Raw genomic sequence first — 21350 nt, forward strand, 5'->3', positions numbered from 1 at the left:
AAGAAACCTCATACAGAACTTTCGGAATTGGTAGTTTCTTAACGCTTGCGATGGAGGCGCGTATTTGGAAGTTGTCTGATATTATAGTTGCATTGCTAGCTGGTCACGCGGAGTAGTTCCTTTAAATCCATGCACATTCAATTTTTACCGAAAATTGCGTTGTTTCTTTTACCAGAGGCAGGATGAGCAATAATCGTCTCCTTGTTTTGTTGGAATGTTTTTGTTAGAGGTGGTTTGCGCTCGCTAATATGAACCTGCCGCGTTGTTGTGAATGTCTCATGCGCGTGCCGAGCTTGTCGTTCTCCGATGTAATCCTCGGATCGTGCAGATGTCGCCGTAAATGCTTTCCGAATGGTGCGACTGAAGGGTGCAATCAGCTGTTTTGGCTTGCGCGGTATCTGCGACTTTCCTATCGCGCGGCCGTGTACAATAACAGCGATAAGAAGGTGTCTCCGCGGACTGCGCTGCTTTTGACAGCGGCCGCGATGCAAGACGCCTTGGCTTGCTGTGTGTTGCCGCGAAGCCACGTTTTAGGAAGCGATAGTCGGGGTGTTGCTCTTGGCGTCGTGCCAAGTTCAAGTTCGACGCACCTCTTCGCTGTGGCGCAGCGAAGTCTGCGTCGAAACAGAGCGCGCATTGGAACCTGTTTTGCTGCGCTCGGCGTTGGTTCTGAGGCAGGGCATCCGAGCTGTGCCGTTGACAGCGCTCGAGGTCAGCGGCCTGTCGTATAGATAGCTGCACACCCGTTATCTTTCCGGCTGCAAAGGGGAAACGCGCTCGTCTGTTTCTGGTGCGGCATGAGTGTTGATATTTCAGATATTTGGTGGCTCCATTTCGACCACGATGGGCTTCCTTTCAGGGGCCGCTTTTCCAAATATTGTATTGGGCGGTTGGAAAGACATCTCGTGCCAATATTTGCTTTGCAGGACTCGCTTTATAAATTATTGCTCATTTGACAAGCTTGCGTTGCGGAAGCATTTCGAAATAAGCTTGGTTTGGGCTAGTTGATAAGTTTTTTGAAAACATATAGCGCAAAAAAGACACGGACAACACATGTAAACGGGACGTGCAGGCGATAACTTGCAACTTTATTCTAGAAAAGCCACCACGTCGAATATATTATAGCCCAACTGCGCTATCAATTGATGAGCATGCGCAAAGAGGAGCAAAATCAAAAGAACAGCGCGTGGCAAATATGAAAATAAGGATTGCCGAAATGTATGCTAGGTGTCCGCGTTATGCATTGTAAACTCTGGGTGCATTTTTGTAGCGTGTAAGGACGGCCAGAGACATCCAACTCTCGACAAGAATTAAGCTGTATCCTTAAATATAAGGATGTACATAGTTTGTCGAATTAAACAGCTGCGTGCAGGGTTTAAATTTGGTTAGTTCACTTGTATTACTCGGGGGGGGGGGGGGGGGTTACTGGTGTTTTTTTTTATTTTCCGCGTTTTTTAACCCTATTTTTGTTCATTAGCTTATTGTTTTTCATTATAGTTCTGTCAGCGTGTGCATGAGGTAGGGCATCCTGTTTGTACAAGTAAAAAAGTAGCGTTCCTTAATTATCTATTCGTAAAGTTCAGAAGAAATACATGTTGAGTCTTCTCACCAACTAGTCCAGCTGAATGCGTCAGCGTGCACTGCAATACAGGCCACAAAGATTAAACAACAGTACTGCTGCTTAATTGAAAAAAAAAAACTTGCACCTCACTGGATGTTCTTGACAAGCGTCCTCCACATGCACCTGTCTCCTTTATTGAGGGGCAGCAACGCGTCATACTGGTTGGGAAGCAATTTTTCACTCCTATGTTTGCGGCCAAAACAACTCCCTGTCACGGATGGGCTGTTCTGTTTCGCCAGCTGCATTGAACGCCAGCTGTGGTGGCGATTTATTTAGTTGTCAGACAGAAGGCGGGAGAAGGGAAAAAGAAACATTTTGCAGTGAGGCTGAATCATTGCAATATTGGCTGGTAGCTTGTTCCATTGCTGTAGGAAAAAATGACATCTTAAATGCTTGTTTTACAGACTGTTTCCTTAATCTTATTTATTTGTTCATGCTGTTAACCCTCCACTGCGGGTCGTTACAGGGAGGGAAACAAATACATTTCACGAACACTTCAAACAAAGTCGTGAAACAGAATTATAAATTTGCACACCATGTCTGCAAAAACATATTGACACTTGACTGAAATTTTGCACGTCAGTACTCTCCACAACATCACTTGGCAGTTGATTCTGTATATAACATTGGGAAAAAAGGAATGCCGTTGTGCATCAGTATGCGTATTAATAGGCTGTATTACTCTACTGTGGTTTTTCTTGAACCATATATAATGGGCAGTTTGACACAGTGTTCTTTACTAAAGGGTCATTCCATGCCAAACGTCATTGCGCTCGACCACCTCCAATTTATTGAAAAAAATTTATGGAAACTTATCCTAATGGGCGCAATAAAAGCCTGAAATATTTTTGCCGCAAAAAAAATTGATTTGTGAGGTGAGCTGAGCACAGTTTCAATATTTAGAAAAGGCGAGAAACGAGGCACTGCTCAATAATTTTAAAAAATTCAAATTTATAGAAAACACAAATTTTTTCATTGACATTTGCACATATTCTGGCTTTATAAATATTGAAAAAAAAATCGAAAAAGTATGAAATTGTACCATTTTTGTCGTTTTTTGTTTTAAATATCAACTTGCTCTCGGAAATTCTGAAATAGCAGTTTTGTTTATTTTCATGTCTAGTACCTATAACAAATGTTACAGGTACTGCATACATTGAGGTAAAGAAAAAAATCCTAAAGTTGAAAAAAGTGCGTTTTCAGCCAAGAACACTGGTTAATTTCACCCTGAGGTTATAGTGAACACTGAGGTGGTCCAAGTAAAAATACAAACAATAGCGGGTTGCATAAAACAGTTTATTGCTTTATCTACCAAAGAGCACCTTTCAATGAATTTTGATGAAAAAAAAAGTTTTTACCACCACCACCTTTTAATTTCTGAAATTATTATCGAGGCAATTTTTGTTTAAAGCTAGCAAAGAATTTTTGAAGTTGAGCTCTCGTGCCGCAAGTTGCGTCTTCTCTTAATGCCTCTTCACCGCAGGTTACGGCACTGCCGACACTGTAGCCACGCGAAATGTAGAGTTCTTGTTCTTAAGTGAGGTTTGCACTGCAGGCAAGTATGGTAACGTTGAGTAGTCGAACAGGTATACGTGGGAAAAGATTATCTTAACGATCCCGGGGCGGCACATGCCCAAGTGAGTGAGATATGTTCGGTGTAGTTCTCTCGCAGTCAGTGCCATGACAGACGTAAGCACCAGCATAAGGGCTTGTGAGACGGCGATCTGGAAATGACCAGAACGATCTGGTATTGGTTTTATTTTATTCCCCCCCCCCCCCCAAAAAAAATAAAACAAACAATTGAAACAATCCGCGACGCTACAGCACCACGTGGTACCTGACTCTGTGGCCGTCAGAAACTCATGCCTGGTTGTTTCCTATGTGATGTCTTTGTTGTATTTGGTTTAATCAGTGCAGTTTCTGCATTAATGCTCCAGCAACAACTGTAGACGAGCCACTGTGCTGGCAAAGCAGCTTCATGTGAGCGACGGCGCGTGCGGGCCGCGTTCACGCCAGCGCGTCTCGCGTTACTCGCCCCAGCGGTGTGCACAATTCGCACTACAGTGTTCTAGAAGGTTTTTATTGGAACCTTCACGTGCGCTCCGAGGGGCGCGCTCCCCGCGATTTTATTCGGATACAAATAAAACACTTGTGATACGCCTGCCATGCCAGCTGGTCAGTGGTCCATGCTGCCGGTGGTCCATGCTGCCAGTGGTCCATGCGAGACAGTACGCTGAATGCGCCTGCTTTTCTTCTCTTAATTGGCTGCCCCGCACCAAAGCGGGTCTGTTCGAACTTCGAACAGACGATCTCTTATTGTATACCATCCGCCGAGTGTCACGCGATATCTTCTTTAGCTGCAGTCCTAATAATTCACGAACGACGGCAAACTGAAGTTATCTGCCCATAAGTGTCGTGCCATTCCAGGTGCTGTGTTCTGCTTTGAAGAGGCGTTAATTGAGACGACGTAACTTGCGGCGCGAGAGCTCAACTTCAGAAATTCTTTTTGATCAAAACGCACTTCTCGCAACTTTAGTATTTTTTTACCTCGATATACGCAGTTTCATCACCTGTAACATTTGTTATAGGTACTAGACGTGTAAATAAACAAAACCGCTATTTCAGAATTTCCGAGAGCAAGTTGATATTTAAAACAAAAAACGACAAAAATGGTACATTTCCATACTTTTTTCGATTGTTTAAAAATATTTATGCTGTATAAACCTGCATGTTCCGAATTATACCGAAAGCCAGAATATGTGCAAATGTCAATGAAAAAAAATTGTGAAGTGTTTCTATAAATTTTAATTTTTATTAATTATTGAGCAGTGCCTGGTTTCTCGCCTTTTCTAAATATTCAAACTGCCCTCACCTCACGAATAAATTTTTTTGGGAAAAAATATCTCAGGCTTTGAATACACAGATTAGGATAAGTTTCCATGAATTCTTTTTGAACAAATTGCAGATGGTCGAGCGCAGCAACGTCTGGGACGTTTGGCGTGGAATGACCCGAAAGCGAAAGTACTAGGCTATGTCCGCGATTTGGTGTCATCAAAACTTGTCCGCAGCGATTGTGGGGAAGTAGAAAGAGAGAACGTCTAAAAAGTGGTTATAACCGAAGGAGGATGATGTGAGGATGCGGCGAAAAAAATTTGGTGACGATCGGATGAATAGTTAATTAATTAGAGCCGAAAATGCGCAAAAAGTGGCGCCAAATTTGAAACGCCGGAAGTTTAGTACCACGTGACCGGAAGTGTAGACGGAGTCAACGCGCGGCGCTCAATTTGAAAGTTTGGAACGAAGCGTGGTGGGAATTGGGCGAATTGCACAAATTCTCAGGCAAATAGGGGCAATAGAGGAAAAGAGGAGCAAATAGAGGCGAGGAGGCGCCAATGCTTTCGCGTTATTCCAATGTGGGTTACCGCAGTGATCTCGAATTTTTGGAGAGCGTCAGCTCTTACTCATCACGTTTCTTGGGTTCTGCTACCACTTTCCTTCGGCGTGAAATTTTCAGTCCGAGGAATTCAAGATGGCGGCCCCCGTAGTAAATCGATATAGCAACCCAATTGGTGATTGATTGGTGACGTCATTAGTATATCGAATTGGTGATTGATTGGTGACGTCACTGATATATCCAATTGGTGATATATTGGTGACGTCACTTATATATCCAAGATGCCAAATTCGTATTTTCATTGGTGTACCGCACTTTAATCTCATTCATATCAGTTCTAGTGAACCAAACAGCTAACGCTCGTTACTTCGTCTTCTAGACGGTGGCGGCATCTTTTTTTTTAAAATGTCTCGCATTATGTGAAAAAAAATTTTGTCGGTGCTTTACTCTTCTGATTTCCAGCAGTTCCAATCCACAATGCTGTAGCATCTCTGTGACCGAGTCAGTGCGGCAATACTTGCAGCATATAAATGAAGTCCACTGCATTCTTTCTATCTTCTTTTTTAAACCTTTGTGGTGGGTTCTCTGTACAGCATTGGATTATTCCAGAACAGGCTGTATAGGCAATGGGCATATGCTAGGAGCCGCTGTGATCGCTTCGTAGCCAGAGCCACCCAGTGAACGGCGGTGAGATACTATAGGACCGCTCCGTAGCAGACTGGGTAGCATAGCACGAAGGCAGTGCAAGAGAAATTTTGCAGATAATTGTTTTGACAGCAGTGCATGGCCTCTAGGGTTGAATTCGGAGTTGCTTTTTTTTGCGTAGAAGAAATGGAAAAAATTGGAGGACGCTTAGGCTTCACCTTTAAGAGTGGAACCCGACAGCGTGTTGCAGCGCTGCCAGGGAGTCTACGGAACGCCATTGCCCGTTCATCGCGATGCCTTGCCCGTTGGAAACACTTTGAATGCATTTTTTATTTCTTTTCAGTTGTTTCAATTAATTGATCAATTACTTTAAATTTCCTTAATTACCATCAAGCATTGGCTTTTTTATTCTGAGCATGTTGACACTTTTGAACCCCCCTTTTCCAGTTTTTTCATTTCTTTAATTAATGAATTAGTTTCAATGATTTCATTAACTTGTCATCACCTATCATACACTAATTAATCATCAATTATAGAACCACAAATTACCATGGTATGATATTTTTTTACGCAGCCCCCGATTGTTTCCAACACGCAGTGCCGACTACTGCTATGCCGACGGCTTTTCGACCGTTCGAGCTGAATACGCTGTCGCGTAATATACTCGCGCTTTCTCGATTAGGGACATGTATGTACATAAAGCGAAGGAGCTAGTGTGGTTAGGTGCCTCTGAGATGTCAGCGAAATGCACGCCGCCAATGATAAACGTGCCGCTGTACTTCCTCATAATAAATGCTTGTATTTTACATGCCTACAGATTTCTCTGTGTTTAGACTGCTTTAGCACAGCTTCGTGGCTGGCCAGTATGGTAATGCATGGCCGTTGCTACCATTGCGCCGTGCTTGCCCACATTTGCCGTTCGATCCCCAGTGCTGCCGGGTACCCACCGGTGTTACAATCGATACAAGCTTTCCCCTGCCTGGTGCTCGGCTTCTTTAGGGTGAAATGCTTGAGAAATGGGTCTTTGACCGCCACCTTGTGAAATGAAAACTACCTTGTGCCATGGCGCTCTTTGGCCAAAGCTGCCCTTGCGCCATAAAAATTCATCATCATCATCATCATCACATTTTGCCGTGGGCACCGTGGGGTTGTATAGGTACTGTGACGACCCCCCATAATGCGCAGGTCCACACGGGACGGAGAGGCAAAGAGACACCATATGGCTCAGTTTAAACAAACGGATATATTCAATAATTATACATGATTATTGATTAAACATCAGAGGCTGGGGTGTCCGAGCTTACGTGCCGACGACTTCATGGGGACGATGGAGGGGCTCCGGAGTTGAGCTCGAATGGTTGCTGGCAGAAGCTGCACGCCATTGGGCTTCGGCGCTGAAGGCCCCCTTGGCGAACGATGTCGTCCTGAGCGTTCTTTCTTCCGTCCTCCTTGTCGATTTTTATATCCTCTTATCCCCACATTCCCTAGGTTGAGGACGCCCACGCCGGAGTGGGAGGGGCCTAGGGCTTTCACTTGGGCGCAAAAACACACCACCGCACTTATGGTCTCGCCCCCGTCACGTGTTGAGTCCGAGGGAAAGAAGGTTGTCGTCGAGGTAGCGTCGGCAGTGGTAAATGGTCTCTGGCCCGCTGACGGTTCCCGCGGGTCACCGACCTCCGTTCTCCATCAAATGACACTCGCCACTCAAGGCCGGAATGCGAGGTCACTAAAAGGCCGGGAAAGTGGTCCCTTGACCTGGGATGTGCTTGGGAGGGTTGGTGATGATGCCCGCCGTCTTGTCACGGGGCCAGGCCCGCCGAAACGAGGCCCCTTTGTCCCCAGCACGGTCACGGCAATTGGGGAAGATAACGCCCATCTCCCCGCGGCGGCGGCGGCGTTCGACACGTGCCGACACTATGGAAAGGGGGTCCGGTTGTGCTTAAACCCCTTCGTTTTGGTCGTTCACTCTCAACGAGTATGGCTCGGTAATTGGACGCACCTGTCACCTGGGTCTTTTTCGTGCGGTCCATGGCGGCAGGCCCGAAAGCAATCCCACTCAAGTTGCTTGCAGCCATATATAGTAGAAACATGTGTGCTGGCTGCTTCCAAAACGAGACCGGCTGTCGCCGATCTCCTCTCTTCCAGCTGAATTGTTTTCCCTTGAGTGCTTTCGCCGCCACTGGGGGCTCCGTCTACGCCGCGCCGTCGAACGCGGACCCTCGTAGCGCACACACAAGGAACGTCACACTCGCTCACCCTCCAGAAGAATGTTCTCCGAACATTTGAGTCCATGCAGCTCCCCTTCGCTTTCTGAATCGCCTCGCACAGTGCGTCCGACAAAATACTTTTCGCTGCACTCAACACCACTGCACAACCCCATATGCCTCAGCTGTCATAACTGGTGTCTCCAGGGGCAGCACTGATCTTCTTTTACAGATAAACATGAAACTCAGCACCCAAGCCTCTCCTTTCTAGTCCAAACTGGACGAAATAAATTTACCACAGTTACAAAGGAGCTCCCACTTCTAGCACGATCACGGCACAGACAAAAATATAGATAACGAAAGGAAGTAGGGCAGGTTCTGTATGCGCTCCGCATGCTCTCCTGTGAAGGTGTTACTTAATGACAGAAAGGTTTAACTACCAACTCCGATATATTAAAGGTGGATTCACACGACGGACCAAATCGCGAAGCGCCCTCGCGGATGGCCGTGACGTGACCCTACGTCACCGATTCCCGCTGCTCCGCTTCACTTCGCGAGCAGCGATTCACGATATGGCCGGGAGACCTTTTCACACTTCGCAATGCTCGGATCTTTAGCGGTGACTCTCAATATCTTTAACGGTTAAACTGTTTAGTCTGGCAACGTGCACGTTTTCAAAATCCAATCCAAGCGTGTGGTCGAACCGAAGTACATGAGCGCGAGAAACGGTCTCCCAGCTAGAGCGGCTGTATCGTTCCGTATTGACAGCCGCGAACGCCTATGAACGTCCCGATGGATTCACTTGCCGACCTTTCCAACAGCGAAGGCGCGTCGTGTTCGTACGGCTCTACATTCACGGATGATGCGACCTTTTTTTTATTGCGCTTGTTGAAAGTTTTCCCGCTCTGTGGGATATACACCGGGACGACTACTCTGACAATGGCCTTCGTGCCGCGCTGTGGCTCAAGATTGCTAAAGAAATGCAGCTGAAGTTCCCGGACTGCGGCCCGTTTACTCCAGGTACGTCTTAAAAACTCCCAAGTTATTTCCTCTCGTTTCCCTTCACGTTGCAGTTTGTTCATGAGTTTGTTGCAAGCAGCGGCGCGCTTAATTCGCGCGCGTTGTCCTGGGTGTACGTTCGCCGTTACTAGCATTCGCAGAGACGTTAGCAGGCTTGTCTCCTTCGCTGCAGCAGTGTGCTGCATGTGAAACGAAGCAAAATCTAAGCGCAAGTGCTTTGTTGCAAGCCCGGTGCTTGTTCCTTTCTTGCACGTGCGTCTAGGCGGCAGCGCCTGAGCGCGCAAGCCTTACCCGCCGAAACCACTACATGATCTATAAAATCTCTCTTGCTGCGCTCCGCAAACACCGCTCGAGGCTCCTACAAGCCTGCTCACGTCTGTGCTTTATAGCATGGTGTATCCGCGCGCATACAGCAAATGCAACTGAATGTAGTGCTTCGAATATACGCTGTCTCGAGAGCGGTTATAAATCAAAATGTTGCGCATTGTTGCAGATCGCCTGCGCACCTTCTTCAACAACAAAAGGGGGACGTACAGGGCCGAGAAAAAGAAGATAAAAAACACGAAAAGTGGTCAGTCTGCCAGCGAGGTGTGGTGGTAGTGGTTTATTTAAAATAACATAAAAGGAAGGTAAAAGATATTTGCTAGCCCCGGCATCTGCCATCACGTGCGGCGGCACCTGAAAAGAGGTGTACTCCGGGAAATGGAAATTCTTCCACTGTATGGCGTTTGTGGACTCAACACAGCCAATTTCATCGACTAGAACATATTCCGAAGCTTTCGGCGAGGAATCTGAAACAGTAAGATTACTACTGCCTCATGCACTATCCACATATCACAAAATTTCCGGCTGTGTCGTGCTATAAACAAATTAACCATTTTGCACCAACTGTCTTCCAAAGTGCCAGCTGCCTGTTTGATTGACCCAGCCCATAGATATTAAATAAGCTACAAAAGCTGTCTTTTTCTTCTGCCAGTGTGTACAACTACTTATCAAGCCTTGTGGTGCTAGCTTGTTGTCTTGTTTTAAATACTGCGCAATCAATACAGCATACTTACACTGGGTTAAGAACACGCTCCCATTTTTTTATTTCATGGTGCTCAGCGTACAAAAACATCGCAGCATTAACACATAATAATTTATGCTGTCATGGTTAGCTAGTGAGAGTATTCTGTGTTTTTCATGTCAGCCTGACGATGGAGATACCTCATTCTCGGACATCGAGAGAGCTGGTGAGCCACCTCCTGCTGCCAGGAATGGACAGCCCACCATCGAAAGAGCTGCTGATCCACCTCCTGCCAGGAATGGACAGCCTGACCCTCCTGCATTCGCACGTAGTACCTCAAGGCTGGCAAATCGTGGACCATTGCAGGCTGACACGATGTTGAAAAGAACCGCAGCCATTGAAAAAATCGCAGCTGCCTTTCAAGAACAAGACGATGCTGCTCTACACTTTGCAAAGGGCATAGCAGCACTTATGCGCTCTTTGTCCCCTGCTGACCTCATCAGGTGCCAGAAAGACCTGTTCTCAGTTCTAGAAAAGTATATTCCAAGTAATGACTGATTGCCTTTTTTTTTTTACCGGCCAGCAGGCATTCTCTGCTTTACGACTCAGTCAAAAAAGACTGGAACTGTCTTGGTACAAAGAACCCTGCTGGCTCCATTTGATCTCCATTTGTCTTTAGTGGCCTTTTTTACTGGGTTTTAATGTGATACTAGAGGGACCAAAGTGCAATCCCTAATCATGTGTTGGCGGCAATTGTGTTTTGGCCAATTCTAAGTAATCTTTTTTTACTTTGCACTTTTTACACTTTGCTTTATGTGATACCAGAGGAACCAAAGTGCCATGATCAAATACCTGTCACAATGTCAGGTTTGCACACTGATTAAACTTAACTCACTTAATTTGAACTGGCACTTTGGTCCCATCAGATGCAAGGTATTAGAAAGGCTTGCACTAACTCCACATTGTTAGGTTTTATGGTGTTTAACATCCCAAAGTGACTCACTGTAATGGGAAGTGATATCGCACAGTACACTTGTCTATGCAATTAGAGCAATTTTTATTTCTTATAACCCAAACACACAGTAAGAAAATAGGTAGTAAGTAAACAGCGGCTAACTCTACATGATTAAGAGAAATTGTTGGACCCCTTGAGTTCAATTCACCGAGGGTTGTAATGTGTTGTAGTTGAAATATCGGGAACTGGTAGCTTTGTTTTTATGCGTACATAATAAGCAATGCCTTAATCTTGAGGTCACAAGTTAGCCTAGGGTGTACAAATTAATTTCATTTTTAGTTTTACTTGTATCTTGTTTTACATAAGTACTAGAGATGCTGTGTCTGCGATGAGTGCTACGGCATGAAAAGTTTCTGGTAGTGGCCGTGTTAGGGCAAGGTGCCTATTGATATAAAACTATATTTTAATACTCAAGAAGTGCAAAACTATTTACATTGTACTTATAATGCTCAATGTATATTATTTTGATATTCACTTTGTACTCATATTTATTGCATGGTTGTGTACTGAGTTCTGATGCAGCCTATTTGAAAGCTTTTAAACGAGTTATGTGCTCGCAGTGTGCAATTTTTTGAAATGAATAAATATTCTGCAATATTGAGATAATTCATGTTTCAATGAGTGGGCAGCTAGTTGCAAATAATGCAGCTATAGTCGGATACAAATTAAGTCTGCAGTGAAGCTTCGCCCACATTCACGACTGGTGCACAGATTTCCTCCACGACAAAAAAGTAGACCGTTGTTGAAACTTTCGCTGTTACCTAAACAAAAACCTAATCACAAGAAAAAATTATAAGGGCTAGAGTTTCGATACCTGGATTGTTTAATATAGTCAAACATTGAAAAGTTGATTTCGTTTACTATTGTACAGTACAATTGTACTGTACAGTACAGTATAATTGTATTGTACAGTACAGTATAATACAGTACGCCGCAGATCGTGGCCCACTGGTAGCAACTGCTGTTTTTTTAAGTTGTATTTTACTATAGCTGCAACATTAAGATAGCATGCAAACAAACAGCACAGGCAGTCACATGGACTACAGTGGCTCTCTTGAGGGTGATACCAGCAGTTTTGTTGACAGGGTGCACAGTGCAAGAGCTAATGTGCTCCTCTGCAATGTCACTTCAGAGGATGCCTGTGCCTGCTGACGTCTGCATGCACCATGTCGTCCTGCCAAGGCACTGCACCCTGCGCACTGAAGTAGTCACACAGAGCATCGCGCACTGCACAGGCAGCTGCTCTTGGGCGGCTACCATGAGCAAGCTGCACAGGGAAAAATGTTTCCTGCGGCACTGGTCCACTGGCTTCCACACCACACAGCACATCTGTGCCCAAGAAATTGTGCAGGGCACATGCAGCACAAACATACACACTGACGCGGTCAGGTTTGGCTTCAATAGTTGTGTGAAGGAACCTGAACCGGTTTGAAAGAATCCCAAAGGCATTCTCTGCCACCCGGCGTGCTCTCGATAGTCTGCACAAAAAAGTCATCATAGCTTAGTTGTAAAGTGGTGCATACAGCTCACAGTTTCAAATATATCCCAATAGAAGTAAAAACAAGCCCTAAAATGCAATGCCAAGCCAAAAAGTGGTATGCAGGTTAATTCATTACGCAACAAGCTGATTTTGATTACCTGTAGTTGAAGATTCTCTTCTCTAACGGCAAGTTGTGCCCGCCGTATGGCTTCATCACATGCTCCGAAAGCGGGAAAGCGTCATCACCAACAATGACTGAAGGCATGTTCAGTATGGGGGAGTGCCCCATTTCTATTGACGGTGGCAGTCCCGCTGTCTTCTTCTCAATGGCTTTCCGCAACGGGGTTGTTTGCCATATCCCCCCATCCCCTTGTGAGCCTGGAGCACCTACATCTAAGTAAATGAATTTATAGTTCGCATCCACAAGAGCAAATAGAATGATGCTAAATAATTTTTTGTAATTAAAATAAACAGATCCAGATTTTTTGGGCTTTATGATGCAGACGTGCTTTTCATCCATGGCACCACAACAGTTTGGAAACTGCCATTTTTCGCTGAACCCTGCAATGATTCTCTTCCACTGCTCTTCAGTTTTTGGTGATTTCAGGTAGTCATCTTTTAACTCCTGGTATATGGCCAAACAAGTCTCGAGTAAAATTCCATTTACTGTGGAATGGCCTAGCCGGAACTGGTGGCTGAGGGAAAACTGAGACTCTCCTGAAAAGCAAAGCAAACATTGAATAAGTCACATGCAGTGTCACCAAAAACCCAGCACACCACTGCAATACAACCACAAGCTATAAAGTGAAAGAAAAATAAGTTTAGCTGTTGAAAAGGCAAACGAACAGAATTTTACACTATTAAGAGAAAGTGTGCCTGTACTCAACGCTACCAGCAGACGCAATTCAACTCTCGTCATTCACGTCTCCAAACCCCCTTTTTAATTTAATTAACAATATATACTAGCTACAATCAATGTTTTATTTAAAAGCATCTCTAATAATAATGAGCTATAAACGTTTCGCATTATTGTAAATAATAGACATACCTATCATGAAACTCGGTGATTTGACCAACTCTAATGAGGAGCATGTCAGCTGGTTGCATGCATTATACTAACGCCGCTCCTTGCAGTAGTTTCTTGTCTTGGTTTATCTAACGCTGAATTATTGTTTTCTATCAAGTCTTTCTTATTCTGCGCTTGCACTTTGTAGGGCCTGAGCACGATCCGGATTTATACGCTAATAAATTTTGAAGCGTTAAGGCTACCGTCTGCTCACGTACGGCAGGCGATACCGCTCACCTGATGCCAGGAAACGCAGGGTAACTTGAAGTCGCGTCTTTGCTGGCACTGCACCCCGCATCACTGTATCCTGGCGCTCGATCCTTGGCTGTACACGGGCCAAGAGCTGATAAAACTGATCGCTGCTGAGCCGAAGGAGACGCTTGTACTCTTCTGGGTCAGTAGCCAGCAGCTCCTCATAGAGCTGATTTTGAACGCCTAGCGTTTTTTTCGTCAGCCATGGCTTCACCCAGCATGATCTCTTGGAATTCGCAATCCAACCAGTCTCTTCGTTATCTTCCGTTACGTCAAGAATGACAGCCAAAGCGGCCAAACGACGCTTCCGCTGGTTGTCCATGTTGGGAGCTACTCTTGAGACCGCGCGCTCGCTCTCGCGCGCGTTGTCGCCGGAGCGCAAGGCTCTGGGACTGAGGGTATCTAACTAGCTCGTCCGCGCTGTCTTCTGCTACTTCCTCCTGTCGTGTGAATGCTCGCCGCGGACGGGCGGACCGCGCGTCAGACATCACGTGGCTGATTCGTCCGTGAAGCGGTCCGTCGTGTGAATCCACCTTAACACATAAGCACATAGCAATGTTATGAGCTGCGGCATTACACAATTCTAACCAGTTCACAACTCCGCTCTGTTTACGCCATTAGTCCGACTTAGCTTTCCGATTTCGCAGCGGATATCGGCCTTCACGAGTCATACCAAGTAAGTCTGTGACCCTTTGTCTGCTTTGAGACTCGCAAGGGCTCGTGGCAGGAGCCTCTCCTGGCGTTATCTGCGCGGCAACCTCGCGCGCTTCTTCTTCTTCTAGCAATGCATGAAGTAAATCCGGTGGCATTCCGGCCGTCACCTCTGGCGCCTGCCGAACAAATGCAGGAGAGGGCGTTTCTTGCGAACTTTCTGCGCGCTCCGCTTCAATTCTGTCCCCGTCAAAATCCGCGCTTTCCCTTTCCTCATTTCGTGAATACTGAACCGGTGCCGACTTGAGGCGATTTGCGTGTATCCTTATCAAGCGCCGGTTCACGTCTCGGACTCTGAAGTTTATTGGAGAAAGCTTCTCGACAACCTCGCACGGTCCTCTCCACTTCGTCTGGAACTTACGAGCTAGCCCAATCTGCCTTTGGCAGTTTTCAATGTACACGCTGTCCCCCACATTAAACGGCGCGTCTCTAGCACTGCGATCGTGCACCTCCTTCCTGCGCTTCGCCGCTTTCTTTAAGGCCTCCTTTGCGATGTCCCTCGCCACTTGCAAGCGCGATTCTAGCTCAACCTTATAGTCGTCCAGTGAAGCGTATGGGACACGACGGGGGCCCTCTGGCACTTCACTAGGCTGGTCCGGGTCTCGGCCATAGAGAAGAAAGAATGGCGATTCGCCCGTGCTCTCGTGTGCTGCGGAATTGTAGGCAAACATTGCATACGGGAGCCAGAAGTCCCAGTCCCGCTGGTCGCGCGAAACAAAATGCGACAGGAACCCGGCCACGGTTTGGTTCAGTCGCTCCACCACGCCGTTGCAAGCCGGATGGTACGGTGTTGTCTGCTTCTTAGCGATCTTAAGCAGCTCGCAAACTCTCCTCATTAGCTGCGACACGAAGTTCGTTCCCCGATCTGTCAAGAGTTGCCTCGGGGGTCCATGTCGGAGCACGATCTGTTCGACAAATGCTCTTGCAACCGTGTCTGCCTTCTGATCTGGGAGTGCTACCACTTCCGCGTATTTTGAAAGGTGATCGACAAATACTAAAATGTACCTGTTTCCGGAAGTGGTCGTGGGCAATGGGCCCATTATGTCCATACCTGTCCACTCGAAGGGAGCCGAAACCTCAGGGAATGGCTGAATTGGAGCTGGTCTTCGTCCCTTGGGTGTTTTTCTTTCGAGACAGGAATGACACTTCGCACAGTAGTCTCTAACATCCTGTCGCATGCCACTCCAAAAGTACAAACGCTCCACACGCCTGCGTGTCTTCGCTACGCCAAAATGACCGGCGCATGGCGCATCGTGAAACGCGTGAAGAACCCTTTCTGTCCACGACCGAGGTATGACGACTCTCTCCCAAGCGGTTTTCTCTGGTCTCCCTTTCCTGGTTGGCCTCGTGCGCCGACACAGGGTGCCGTCTTTGCCAATGAAATAACCTAGCTGTTCGGGGTGAGACGGTGCGCCCTCTAAGCTTTCGATTATTCGCTTCAGGTCAGGATCTTTGCACTGCTCTGTGCGTAATTTGGCGGGGTCGACTACGGGGACAAACTCATCTATAGCTGCCACGGCAGCTGTGCGGCTGAGTGCATCAGCATTCAGATGTGTCTTTCCTGACTTGTGCTCCACTTCAAAGCAGTATTCCTGCAGGTGTAGATTCCATCTAGCGAGTCGCGAGCTAGGGTCCCTGACACTCATCACCCATTTCAGAGGATGGCAGTCTGTGACTAGCTTGAATTTGCGGCCGTAAAGGTAGCATCTGAAGTACTTTACTGCCCAGACAACGGCGAGGCGCTCCCTTTCCGTAGCTCCGTACTTTTGCTCTGTGGGGCTCAGCTGTCGGCTAGCAAAAGCAACGGGATGTTCTTTGCCCTCGATAACCTGAGATAGCACGGCACCAACTGCGAACTTTGACGCATCTGTGGCCATAACGAAGGGCAAATTAAAATCCGGGTGGCGCAACAGCGGTGCACTCATTCGCTTCCTTTTCAGGGCCCCAAAAGCATCCTCCGCGTTTTCGTCCCAGCGAAAGGCGACATTTTTGGCTGTTAAGGTGGTGAGCGGCTTAGCGAGCTTGGCGTACTCCTCTATGTGCCTTCGGTAGTAACCGATCAGGCCGAGAAACTGCCGGACCTGGCGGACGCTAGTCGGGGATGGAAAATCCGAGACACACCTTAGTTTCTCAGGGTCCGGTCGCACGCCGTCAGCTGAAACAACGTGCCCGAGGTATTTCACCTCGTTTTTGAGGAATTGGCACTTAGAGGGCTTCAGCGTGAGACCCGCTCCTCTTAGTCGCACCAAAACCTGCTCAATATCGCGCAAATGGTTCTCAAAACTGTCACTGTATATGATTATGTCATCCATATACACGAAGCACAGCCTCCCCAGAAGACCTGCCAGGATAACATCAGCGGTTCTCTGCCAGACAGCAGGGCTGTTGGCCAGACCCATCGGCATTCTTTTCCATTCATAGTGCCCTGAGGGCGTGTTGAATGCCGTTTTCTCGGCATCTGCCGGATCCATTGCTGTCTGCCAGAATCCCGCCGCCATGTCCACTACCGTGAAGTACCTGGCAGAGCCCAGCTGAGAAAGCGTCTCCTGTATATTGGGGATGGGGTATGGATCGATGCGAGTTACGGCATTTAGTTTGCGGTAGTCCACTACCAATCGATACGAGCCATCTGGCTTTTCCACCAATAGTGCTGGTGCTCCCCAGGGTGACTTTGAGTGTTCGACAATGCCGCGATCAATCAGGTCCTGCACCTGCCGCTCCATCTCCTCACGTTGGGAGTAAGGAATCCTGTACGCACGCTGGTGAACGGGCGATGAAGTGCCGGTTTCTATCCTGTGCTTTATAACGCCACAGCAGCCCAAATCCAGGTTGGACGCAGCGAATACCTCCGAGTAGTCGTTCAGCAAACCAGCCAGAGCCTCCCTCTCCCTGGATTTTACGTGAGAAAGATCGAACGACGCCTTTGGAGCAGCCGAAGGACTAGCATGCTCTACAGTTGCGAGTACCGTATCGGTGGGCTCACGTTTCTCTATCGCAGAGGTGAAGAAAGCCAGTGTTTTGTTCTTGGGAAGGCTCAGTGGCTGCTGGCTACAGTTAACCACCCGTAGGGGCACTCTGTGGGTGTTATTAACTGTCACGAGGCACGCGGCTGCCTTCAGGCCATTGCTGAGAGAGTCGACCGGCTCAAGCACTCCCACGGCGCCGCTCTCTACATCTGAAGGCACACACCCGTACAAAATGTGCTCCGACCAAGGAAGGACGACCGCCTCATCGACCAGCCTGACGGCAACCCGCGAGTATACCTTCTCCAATGATCCCACTGTTTGACGGGTGTCAATATCGGTAATGCGAATCTCAGCCCCTCTCCTGTTCAAAAACGGAACTTTTGAGCCGCCCGCATTAACCTCTTCCTCAGAGAATGAGACTACTACCTTCCCTTTTCTCAAAAAATCCTGCCCTAATATACCTGACACTCCGTTTGGCAGAGACACCGTGTCCGGGCATACGTAGCAGGGGTGCTCCAATGCAATTCCGCCGAGAGAGAAGTGTAACCGGTAGAGTACACTTATGCCAAGAGGATCCCCCGTTATGCCTACAAATTTGGTTGCCATACCACCAGACGCTTCCAACACCTCGCGGTCCCCCTTCCTTCGAAGCGTGTTAAAACTGCTCTCCTTAAGCAATGTCACCTTTGACCCCGTATCTATCAACAATTCCATGCAACAACCATTTAACTTGCAACGCACAACAGGGCATGCCTCGTCGGCCACACAAACCACCACCACCTCATCATCCACTGCTCCCTCCCCACGCTGAGAAGCGTGGGGAGGACTGTCTAGTTTTTTGTCTCGGTATCTGGAGCCCCGCTGTAGGCTTGCTTAGGGCGCGTCTCGCCTGCTTCTCTTTGTGGCTCCCCACGGCGCACGTTTTGGCAGAACCTGGCGATGTGTCCACAACCCTGGCAAGCGAAGCATACGATTTCTTCAAAATCTCGCATACCGCGCCTGTAGCTTTGTGGTGGTCTCCGGTTTCCAGCGAATGGGCGCTGTTGAGCGCGCGCTTCAACCTGGCGTTCCCCCTGCTGAGATAGCAGCTGTTCTAAGCGATCTAACCGCTCTGTCAAGAGAGCAACCTCAGGATTGAGCACCGCTCTCTCTATGTCGCGTACTCTCGCTGCGGCTGTCGTTAACGCCTCATTTCGTTCCTCATCCAATGCGGCCGCCACGGCTTGGTCGAAATTGCTCGGCTTGCGCGAGAGCACGAACCGGCGCACGGGGTCTTGCAGACCAGCCACGAACGAAGCGGTCATTTCCTCTTTAAGTAAATCCTCCACGTATTTCTTCTTTAGCTGGTCTCCTTCCTCCTCCCTGCTTAACGTATCGCGTGCTAGGCGCTGAAGCCGCGACGCAAACGTTCGCACGTCCTCCCCTACCATCTGTCCGGCGTCACGGAACCTCTGTACCCGCACGTGACGTGGTTCAGTGTCGAAATGCTCAAACGCGAGCTTCTTAAATTCCGCAAATGATTTTGTGGATTTTACTTTTTCGTCTCGCCATGCAAAATCATGAGCAGCTCCTGCCATCTTACACCTCGCCATTCCCAGCATTTGAGCATCGGACCATCCCCCCATTTTCCCAATCTCTTCTAGCATGGAAAAGAAATCGCAGATTGGAACCCCTGTCTTATCTCCCGTAAACGTCGGAATGACGCTTCCTAATGCCAGCATGCTTGCTCCGAGCGACGGCTGTGGAGTGGGAGCTCCCTCAGATACAGATTTTTTTTTTTTTTTTTTTCGCTCAAGCCCTCCGGTGCCTCAAGCCTCACAAATGGGGGTAAAAGTCCCACAATCAGTCCCGTGATTCCCTTTTGATTACAATTTTGAAATCATGAATGTCGCAGCATTCAGAGGACATTTGCTTTTGAGACCCCACTCCTGACACCAGTGTGACGACCCCCCCATAATGCGCAGGTCCACACGGGACGGAGAGGCAAAGAGACACCGTATGGCTCAGTTTAAACAAACGGATATATTAAATAATTATACATGATTATTGATTAAACATCAGAGGCTGGGGTGTCCTAGCTTACGTGCCGACGACTTCATGGGGACGATGGAGGGGCTCCGGAGTTGAGCTCGAACGGTTGCTGGCAGAAGCTGCACGCCGTCGGGCTTCGGCGCTGAAGGCCCCCTTGGCGAACGATGTCGTCCTGAGCGTTCCCTCTTCCGTACTTCTTGTCGATTTTTATATCCTCTTATCCCCACATTCCCTAGGGTAAGGACGCCCACGCCGGAGTGGGAGGGGCCTAGGGCTTTCACTTGGGCGCACAAACACACCACCGCACTTATGGTCTCGCCCCCGTCACGTGTTGAGTCCGAGGGAAAGAAGGTTGTCGTCGAGGTAGCGTCGGCGGTGGTAGTCGGTCTCTGGCCCGCTGATTGTTCCCGTTGGTCACCGACCTCCGTTCTCCATCAAATGACACTTGCCACTCAAGGCCGGAACGCGAGGTCACTAAAAGGCCGGGAAAGTGGTCCCTTGTCCTGGGATGTGCTCGGGAGGGTTGGTGATGATGCCCGCCATCTTGTCACGGGGCCAGGCCCGCCGAAACGAGGCCCCTTTGTCCCTGGCACGGTCACGGCAATTGGGGAAGATAACGCCCGTCTCCCCGCGGCGGCGGCGTTCGACACGTGCCGACACTATGGAAAGGGGGTCCGGTTGTGCTTAAACCCCTTCGTTTTGGTCGTTCACTCTCAACGAGTATGGCTCGGTAATTGGACGCACCTGTCACCTGGGTCTTTTCCGTGCGGTCCATGGCGGCAGGCCCGAAAGCAATCCCACTCAAGTTGCTTGCAGCCATATATAGTAGAAACATGTGTGCTGGCTGCTTCCAAAACGAGACCGGCTGTCGCCGATCTCCTCTCTTCCAGCTGAATTGTTTTCCCTTGAATGCTTTCGCCGCCACTGGGGGCTCCGTCTACGCCGCGCCGTCGAACGCGGACCCTCGTAGCACACACAAGAAACGTCACAGTACTGTAGTTATCCTATTTACCATATGAGAGTGCAAAAACTCTCTGCTGCCGACACCAAAATACTCCTGGTTTTCAGCAGTTGTAGTGTGGCAAGCTAAAAGATGCGAGCATGGTGCAGCAGTCGTGCTGTGCGCTGAAAATGTGAAGTTTTGGTGAATGAAGGGAGTAATTAATACTTATTATCCGGCTCAAGTGAAAAGATCCCAAGTGGTCGAACTGTTGACAGTGTTGATTCCATCTGAAACTAGTTGACACCAGGTGGAAAAAACTTCCCCAAACCATTTTGACCACTCAAGATATTTTCATCTGGCATAAGAAGGGTGACTTCAGTGATCATCCCGACAGTATCACATGCATCTGCGCAACCATTCGAGGATCAGCTGCACAACCATCTGAAATGACATCATATCTACCTTTATTTTTGCTTCCCGGTATGACACTGTATTTTTGTTTGTTTTTTGCTATTGTGTTTGGTTTTGGTTCTTTGTGCATCTTAAAACTTTTACAGTGACTGATGCTTCTAATATGGCCACTGAATTTTTTGCTCAGATTAGTATTTGCCATATGTCCTGCATTCATGCTACTAATAAGTACCTTGTATCTATGTATATTTTAGCCCTTAAGTTTTGCCGTGTACAATAGTTTCTTTTTACTTATTCTCTTGTATCCCATGTTGGTTGAGTGGTTATGGCGCTCGGCTGCTGGCCCGAAAGACGCGGGTTCGATTCCGGCCACGGCGGTCGAATTTCGATGAAGGCGAAACTCTAAAGGCTCGTGTACTGTGCGATGTCAGTGCACGTTAAAGAACCCCAGGTGGTCGAAATTTCCGGAGCCGTTCACTACGGCGTCTCTCATAGCCTGAGTCGCTTTGGGACATTAAACCCCCATAAACCAAACCAAACCATGTTGTATTAATTAGTTTCTCTTGTACTTGTGTCATTCTTTGT

The 21350-nt window shown here is 47.9% G+C and overlaps 1 protein-coding gene across 1 annotated transcript in view; it reads left to right on the forward strand.

Annotated features, from left to right (window-relative positions):
- The window catches only part of RhoBTB (Rho-related BTB domain containing), an 87037-nt gene that overhangs the window by 457 nt on the left and 65230 nt on the right, over positions 1 to 21350 (forward strand).

Source organism: Amblyomma americanum, chromosome 1, assembly GCF_052857255.1.
Source record: "Amblyomma americanum isolate KBUSLIRL-KWMA chromosome 1, ASM5285725v1, whole genome shotgun sequence".
Classification (NCBI taxonomy): Eukaryota; Metazoa; Arthropoda; class Arachnida; order Ixodida; family Ixodidae; genus Amblyomma; species Amblyomma americanum.